Raw genomic sequence first — 8,858 nt, 5'->3', positions numbered from 1 at the left:
CTTTAGCTTGTGACATTGGGTTACTGACCAGTTAGCTACTCATATCAAGCCAACTGTAGGCCTAGGCCTTAATTCATCTGGTTAAACTAAGTTTCTAAGTTAGACCTGTAGCCCTTGCATTTCTGCCTTAACCAATGCCTGTATACATCTATGCCGTATCACAAGCTACACTGAGGTGCTATTTTAGTTTCTCAGTCATGGCAATACATAAGTAGCTAAAAAAAAACCCCAAACATTCTTACATAGCAGATACACTGGATTAGCTCTACTTGAACCCCTCCAATTGACCTGTAAATATATAGTACATTTATAATGTATACATTGACTTAATAAGCAAATGGTGGACATAGCCAAGAAAGGAAGAATGATCTTTTGGTAAATGTATGGGGCTGGAACTTCAGATCTCTAAATTAAATTCCTGGCTCTGTCAGGAAAACTTCCCATGTGATCTTGGGCAAATCATGTTATCACTCTGTGTCTCAGTTCCCAACCTTCTTCTTGTATGTTCTTTCCCCTTTCTCTCAAACTTTGTCTGTCTTTAGACTGACTAAGCTTGCCTCTTTCCCCTCTTTCCCCCATCCCCATGTAGACCAGGCCTTAGAAAGTAAGCTCTTCAGGACAGGGATTGTACAGCACCTGGCACAATGAACGCTTGATGTTGGTTGGACCCTCTAGGTGCTACTATTCTAGAAATAGTAAATGTTAATGCAAAACCACGGCAGCTCAATACACCGTTATTGCAACATACATTTTGGGGCAATTGAACATTATGAATTTTCATCATATATCAAAATTACACGAATGCCAGTGCTATATCCTTCTGTGCTGATTCACTGGGAAAATTCTAGGTAATCTATGGCCCTAAATATTTTTGTTAATGTTGTGCATGTTTTCTGTTTGTATCCATGTGTAAGGAATGCATAGTGCGGTGGGGTGGTATAAATATATGATCTTTACTGTAAACATGGGCTGGCTGCATCATTCATGAGTGGAGAAACCTAGTCATTTCCTTTCTCAGTTAGCTATTCTGATAATTGTCCCTAGCCATTGTAGATGAACAAATCCTAACTGAAATACCGTGAGCTGATTCAGATGTTCCTCCTCACACTGAACCTAGATGGTCATTCTGGAGAGTTGTTTCTCCACTCCAAAGCCCTTACCTATAGAGTCCTCAGTTCTAGCCCCTCTAATATTCAACATCTGAAGGAAGCCATGGGCAGAACTGGCAAGACAACATGGGCTAAAGTGCCAGCTGTCCATGGCTGACACTCAGCTCTACATCTTCTTTACATCAAAAGCAAACAGCATAATTTCACAGCCTCTCAGTGCCTAGCTGAAGTCCGTGAGTGGAAAAAAGGTGACTGGCTAAAGGCTGAACCCAGGCAAGACTGAAGTGATGCTGGTAGGATGAGGGGAAGTGCTTTGAAGAACTTGCATCCTCGGTAACATCCATCACTATCAAGGACATCTGTCCTCAGATGATGTCTGACAAAGAATTGGGGTCATTTTAGGTTCCTCAGTGCTACTGAATTTCCAGCGTGCACACTTCCATCTGCATTCGCCAGACTGTCTCTGTGCTGTCAGATACACCCCTGGCTACAGTTATTCACAAATTCATCACCTCCATACTTAACTGTTGCAACTCACGATATCTAGGAATGAAGTCACATGCCTCGAGAGAGCTTCTACTGGTACAAAACACAATAGCCTGCCCATTCAGTAAAATCTTGTGAATGCATTGCTTTACTCTCTGCATTGGCTGCCCATTTAATAGAGAGTGCAGTTAGTTTTCTGTCCTTATAGTCTAAATCCTTTTTGGGATTTGCCCTAGCCATCAAAGAGATTAGCTCTCCCTCCATGGGAACCTCCATGCAGAGGCGGATTAAGATTTATTGGGGGCCTTGGGCAAAAAGAAGATTTGGGCCCCCCCAAACCCGAGGGGTTCAGGGGCACCAAAACTGGGAGGGGCATGTGCCCCACTGTTTAAGATGGGTGTAAGCCTCAGGCAGGTGCGGAATGGCAACTGCAGGGGCTGTGCTTCGCCATGGGGGAGTTGATAAGGTGATTAGCTCATCCACCATGAAGTACAGCCCCTGTTAGTGGCATCAGCCTCTTCCCAATGTGAGGGTGGAGAGCTGAGGTGGGCATTAGTCCCTCTTCTCCATGGGGCCCTGCCCTCTGTTCCTCCTCTCCCCCTCCCGAGGCCCTTAAGAGTCACCAAGGGATCCTGGCCCACTGTGGGGAGCCCCGGACCCTCCACCTGGCCGAAGCAGCATGCCCAGAGGGGCAGAGACATGGGCTGGGAATTCAGGCCCCTTGAACCCCTGCTGAGGGCAGGTGAAGGATCCAGGTCTGTACACAGTGACCTGGACTTCCTGGGTGGCTCTTACTTCTGCTCAACTCCAGCTTCTGACCTGTCCGGGGGGACAGGGCCTCAGTGGGAAGAGGAGGAGCAGGAGTGAGGCCTTGGGGAAAAGAGGAGGAGCAGGGGCGTGTCCATCATTCTGGCACTGGTGGGCTTCCCCCCTTCTACAAAGGTTCCAGCACACCTGGGGTTCCCAAATTGACCAGGGCCCTGGAGCCTGTGTGTTAATCCTCCACTGCCTCCATGGACATGGCCTCTCAGGACATCAGAGTACCACTGGAGCAATGAAACTGTCCACTAGTGGGAGTTCAGGACATAAAATTTTCAATGGAGCTAGCCCTAGATTAGAGAACTCACTCTGAGAGTGATCATGACCACAGGCCTTGCTGCCTTTGGAACACAAAGCAAAACTCATCTCTTCAACTTAGCTTTCCTTCACGGCACACCATAAACATACTCACATAGCCAAACAAGCCAGAAACCTGCAAGCTAGGAAGGGAGAAAGAGAGAGAGATTTATGCTTATTTTTAAATACTTGGAAGGTGCTCCAAAAGTATGGTGACAGGGGCCACATAAGTACCTAGATAGATAGATAGATAGATAACAGGAAAAGTTATATGACAAATCTTTTATATTTTTTATTGGGACAATTTCTGAGTGTATGTATTTGCAGCAGTCAATATTTTCAAAGCTGAGAGCCTAAAATTAAACCCCTACATCCAACTGGGAGTTGAGTACTGTGAATGCTCAACACCTCTGAAAATTGCCTTTACATTGGTACCTAGATATGGATTTAGGTGCCTACTTTTAGACACCCAACTTTGAAAAATGTTGGCCAGAATCCCGACATATTTACTTTTTCTAGACAAAAATGATGGGTTATTTTTATTGTTACTGTCATGTGCTATATATTTATATATAACTATATCTGTGCAATGAATTGGTTGCACTATATTCATGCAAAGCATTGGTTGCCTAAATTCTGTGCCTTGGCTTCTTTGTGAAAGCTACTGCACGTCCCTCATAAGAAACATATTATGCCTAGTCTCCATGGGAGGATTAGGACTGCAGAACTAGGGGGCTGTCATTAATCAGAAGCACGTAATTTGTACCTGGGTTTTATTAAAAAAAGAGATATCTGTTCTGTTTGGACAGCCACTGTCCGGTGGATTTAAGAGATTATGGTTTACTTTAGGAAAGTGTTATTGTGAGATATGATAGGAGTAGCATGACATCATTCCTGGCAATATAGTATCAGTGAGTGAAGGAAAAATCACACAGGCAGCTTTCTGGTAAATGGAAAAATCTCTCTGTTCTCTCAGAATGTAAGATGCTATAAGGCTGTATATGTCAGAAACCTATCCTAGAAATCAGAATAGACACCACAGCAATAATTACCTCCAAGGACACCATTTTGAGAATGTATGAATGTTTTGAGTAGGAGAAAGTTGGAATTTAGGGTGGATTAATGAAAAACTGCCAAGTTTAGATATATTATGCTACTTATTGAAAAGAAGAGATTTTCCAACTTTTACTTTGCAACTTAATATACATGTATAGATGTTTGTATACATGTATATGTAACCCTTCTGCCCGTCAGAGTTGGCAGCAACAAGGGCCGGGTTCAATATCTAGGGGATCCATTCCAATAACACAATGCAAACCGGCTCGAGCCCCCACCCAGTGACCTGGGACAAATATATACCACCCCCGCTGGGCACTTCCAAGAGGCAATACTTCCCCTCTCGCAAGCACATAGTCTGAGTGTAGCAAAAAGCCTTTTAATAACAGAGAGAAACAATGTGGCATTATGTTGGGGAAACACCACCAACAGGATTCATAACACAACCCATGAGCAAAAAACCCACCCCAAGCAAATTGGGGCATGCCCCTTTCCCTTTGGTTCTTGAGTCCAGCAACCCCAAATCACCCAAAATCCCAAAAGTCCCATGACCCAAAAGTCTCTGTCCCTGGTCAGGGCAGCCCCAGAGTTCGAAAGTTTGTCTGTGGAACTTTACCTCCCAACCTGGGTGGAGATGGGACAGGGGTAAGAGGCACCTTACATGATCTGAAGCTGACCGCCCCACAGCTCCATAGGCCTCCGCTCCGCTCCACTCCACCAGTCGCCCCACAAACTCCTTCGCTCAGCTCCGCTCCGTGGCCCACAAGCAGCTCCCGCCGTCCCACGAACTGCTCCACCAGCCAGTCCACAAACTGCTCTGCATCCCACCTGCAGCTCCCGCTGTCCTACGAACTGCTCCACCAGCCTGTCCACAAGGCACTCCAGCCGTCCCGCAAACTGCTCCACAATATATCTTCAGGCTCCCCCACTACTTAACACAACGCTCAGTGATTTCAGCTCTTTGGTGAATTCAGCTTGTAGTAGGGGAGCCTCAGTGCTGGTGCACCGTCAGCCCAAAGTGAGCTCAGCAGCCTGTAACTAGACTCCTAATGGAATCAAAATTAGCTCTGATATTCCACAGTGGAGAGAGGAGGAAGTGCAATTAGCATGTAAGGCTCTCACCAAGGGGCCCATGCCACCAAGTATTAATACTTATCCCCAGCCTCTCTCCATTCACAGAGTTTTAAAACCCATGACCCTTGCCTAGCGAGTGCTACTTAGTTGATGGTGAGTCCCTCCATCATAACAAAAGGCCAAGTACAGTTCCAAGCACAGTTCCCATAATCAGCGTAATAACAATTTATTCTTCCTGCCCCAATAACAGAGACACTGGGGATCGCACAGCAGCCAAAGTGACCATTTGGGCAGCTATGGCCTCATTCTAGGCAGCGTGGGTGTGCCTATGCAAATGAGATCGGCCCCTGAAGTTCTTTTCCACAACTTGCCACACCTCACCACCAGATGTCAGGGTGGAGCTCATCCTGACACTGCTTACATATATATTATGAGTGTGTCTATAAATATAATATACACACCAAAAACGTTATCAGAATAATAAGTGGTTCATAGGTCTTGTTCTGGCCTTTCGTGCAGGGATGAGTTAGTTGGTAAGTTAATCATATTCATATTCTCCCAGAAATCAACCCAAAATTTCATAAAATGTTTGTGTTTCTTAATTTATTTGATATGTTATCTTACCTGGACTAGCTAAAATAACTCTAGTTACAGCTAAGCACATTCAGCTTTAATTAGACTTTCCACCAGTCAATGACACTGAATTGCTTTTGCTTACTTCTATAGTCCACAAGTAGTCTTTTTATGATTTATATTTTTGTTGCCTTTAAAATTATTCAGATTCCTTCAAACATCTTCAGTGATACTGAGCTACTGGATTAAAATGAAAATTATTTTCTCTACTTTTCTCAGCAGGTCAGCATTAGATCCTGGTGTCTTGAATCCTAGTCCAATGCCCTATCCACTAGATCAAGCTGTTTTTACAATGTAGGGCTACTGATGTATTCCTGTAAATACCTGAGGAAATGGTCAGGTTTCATATATACATAGGATAAAGGGGGTCAGAGAGAAAATGAAAGCTTGCCATCAGCTCAGGTATTCACATGAATGAATTGATGCATAATCTACAGCCAGTGGGCCCCAGTGGCCGGCTCTAAGAGCTACTGCATACAATTAATAAATACAATTTTACAAAATAATATCAGTTAACTTTGTATCATGCCATAAATTGTACCTAGCATATAGTGTTAAACATCTGTCACTACACTTACCCTAGATTTCAGCAGTGTTTGATAACAACTTTTAGTGCATCCGTTGGATTAATTTTTTATATTGATTTGTTTTCTGCTAATATTTGTGACACTTTTTTTTTGTTGTATCAGTTAACTTCCGGGATGTCTGTCCAGGCACAATACACTACACTAACATATAATAATACAAAAGAAAAACATTTCAAGACTCTAACAAATTATAACTGGACACAGATCTAAACCAGGGGGAGGGATAGCTCAGTGGTTTGAGCATTGGCCTGCTAAACCCAGGGTTATGAGTTCAATCCTTGAGGGGGCCATTGATGGATCTAGGGCAAAAATTGGGGATTGGTCCTGCTTCAAGCAGGGGGTTGGACTAGATGACCTCCTGAGGTCCCTTCCAACCCTAACTTTCTATGTGAAGTGCACTCTATGTGAAGATGTGTGAGTGATGAATATATATTATAGATACAGACCTGTCACTACCCTTCAAAATCATGGTCTAAAATGTCTTCACCTGTGACCAGTTGGCAATGAGCTTGGCTGCAGCATAGAAAACTATGAGGTTGAAAGCTAGCTTTATGTTTTCCTACTGAGTTTTCCTACCAATTTTTACATAGCTTCTGTTTGGTGTGTTTTTGTTTTATTTGTAGGATCTTTACACAAATTGCCCCCACTCTATTTTTAAATGTGCACAATACATATGCATATATAAACCAAGAACACATACTGAACAAATAAATATATTTCATATCATTTAAAAAAAACAAGCATTAACTCTGAAGCGGACTTCAGCTTTGGAGAACTGTTTGGTAACTGACACCATATTTTAACCCATGGGTCAGAAGAGTGAACCCTGTTCTCCCCACACACACACACACACACACGGGATTTGTTACAAACTCAAAATGCAGGCACTGTCAACCACAGTTTGTCTGAAACTTGACTGTGTTTAGAGCAAACTTAGAAAAACTTTGAAGCATACCAATTCATAGTTTTACATGGAAACCATGTTAGATAGAGGGCCTGTCTACACTGCCCCACAGTTCAGACTATGTGGAATTTGAACAGCAGCATGCACCAAAGTGTTGTGCTGTAATTCCCCAGGGTGGATGCTGTGGGTGCAAACTAAAAGGATCCTAGTTTTCACTAATGTAATTAATGCTATGGGACTGCATTAATGTGAACAAGGAACCTTTAATTTGCACCTGCAGTGTCCACACGTGGGGGTTACACTGCAGCGCTTTGGTGCGCACTGCTAGTCTTACCCCTGTAGACTGACCTGGGGGCAGCGTAGACATGCTCTCCATCATCTAACACTGTTTTTGCCTGAAGGTAGGAAACAAAAAAGATTTCAGCTGAGTTGCACTTTGAATATTGGAGTTTGATCAAATTTGGATCACACTTTTGGATACATTTAAGAAGAACTGGGTGTAAGTCGATGAATGTGAGGTGACAGGTTAAAGAAAAGATTGAGAAACCCTGGATAAGAAAGTTGATAAAGCATCATCAGTGTTTTACACTTGTGTGTGGTTTGTGTTTAGAGCAGGCCAGGAACAATGATCAGTTGTTGGCCCATGTGAATGCATTGATAGTCTCAGTCTAATTCCTCCTGAGCAGATGTCTGTAAAACAAAACAAAAACAATCCAGAAAAAATTGTAAAATTGGCACTGTTGTTGGCTGTCTTATTAAAGGATCAAGGGCTGTGTGCACATGGATGCTGAACTACCCTTATCACCACTAGGTCACTCTAGGTCAGGGTGAGGAGCATGTGGAAGCTTGCAGAGTTATAACCCATGTTAAACATGTTCTATGAAGAAACCGAGCACTTCGGCCTCCAGAGCTGTTAGTCCAGCGCCTTCAATCAATTGTAAATTTGCTACCTTGTTTAATGAAGAGAGAAGCATTTGAAGAGCAGCAAAGGAAGTAAGCAAAACACATGAAATAAATGTATTCAGCTAGTTATATGTTTGGTTCTGTTGTTCTTTGAGGAGCATGGACAAAAGCCGTCTACACGTGACTAGCCACAGTGCAATCTATACTGTATAAACTAGTGATACAATGGTCTTTCTGGTTATGGGCTCTGGTCATTGGCCATAATCATGAGTGGTTTCAAAGCTCTGAACTGCACTTTTTTGGATCAGCTTGAGAGGGAGGGGAAAGCTGTCTTCATCTAATGAAGAAAGTATACTGTAAGGTGAGGAACATATCATTGGTACAGTAGCTCTACTTACTAGTTTATTATCATGTCTTAAGTGCTGACAATGTATTGGGTGCTGTACAAGACATTGCTAAGAAGCTAAAAAAGCTGATAGTAATTTTGCTTCAGAATTAGGGATGGGACCGTTGGTTTTACATGAGCCATCACACAACACTCAAACTGAACTCCACACTGTCTTTGAACTTGAAAAAGAAATGAGCTAAAGTCAAACCTGAGTCTCATTATGGGTAGTAAGAGTTGTGGGCCCCTGGAGTGCTATTATTGGTAAGTGTCTGAATCGGTTTGAAACCAATACCACTGGGGATATCAGTATAGTAATAGTCTTGCAGTAGACGGATTCTAAGACCAGTCTAATGCAACAGCATCATCAGAAGTTACTTTTCCTCTTGCAAGATGTTAAAGGCAAAATCATTTATCCAACAAGTCCTAAAGATGAAAAACCAATTCTGGGAAGTTAACAAATTGTAACACTGGAAGGTACTGGAATTTTTTATATTAATAAAATACTTATTATGAATTGTATCCTTACATCAAATTCAGTCATTTTAGGGCATGCCTTGAATTCCAGGTATTTTGTACCTTGAGATGAGTAAGTATGGTTAAAA

This window comes from Lepidochelys kempii, chromosome 1 (genome assembly GCF_965140265.1).
Source record: "Lepidochelys kempii isolate rLepKem1 chromosome 1, rLepKem1.hap2, whole genome shotgun sequence".
NCBI lineage: Eukaryota > Metazoa > Chordata > Testudines > Cheloniidae > Lepidochelys > Lepidochelys kempii.
The sequence above is the reverse complement of the archived record's forward strand: the minus strand, read 5'-3'. Positions refer to the sequence as shown.